Raw genomic sequence first — 478 nt, forward strand, 5'->3', positions numbered from 1 at the left:
AACAAGTTCTGTGGACCGATGAGGTTAACATAGAACATTTTGGCCGGAATGAGCAAAGTTACGTTTGGAGAAGAAAGGGCACAGAATTTAATGAAAAGAACCTCTGTCCAACTGTTAACCATGGGGGGGGGGAATCAATCATGCTTTGGGGTTGTATTGCAGCCAGTGGCACAGGGAACCTTTCACGAGTAGAAGGAAAAATGGATTCAATAAAAGTTCCGCAAATTTTTTACGCTAACTTGATGACATCTGTGAAAAAGCTGAAGTTAAAGAGAGCATTGCTTCTACAAATGGATAATGATCCTAAACACACCTCAAAATCCACGGTGGATTACATCAAGAGGCGTAAACTGAAGGTTTTGCCATGGCCTTCACAATCTCCTGACCTCAACATAATTACGTGACAGACAGTCCAGAAATCTCAAAGAACTGGAAGGCTTTTGTAAGGAAGAATGGGCGAAGATACCTCAAACAAGAA

General features: G+C 41.6%; 1 protein-coding gene across 3 annotated transcripts in view; it reads right to left on the bottom strand.

Moving 5' to 3' along the window:
* Positions 1-478, bottom strand: part of secisbp2l (SECIS binding protein 2-like) — a 20469-nt gene that overhangs the window by 13478 nt on the left and 6513 nt on the right. The window lies entirely within an intron of this gene.

This window comes from Etheostoma spectabile, chromosome 1 (genome assembly GCF_008692095.1).
Source record: "Etheostoma spectabile isolate EspeVRDwgs_2016 chromosome 1, UIUC_Espe_1.0, whole genome shotgun sequence".
Classification (NCBI taxonomy): domain Eukaryota; kingdom Metazoa; phylum Chordata; class Actinopteri; order Perciformes; family Percidae; genus Etheostoma; species Etheostoma spectabile.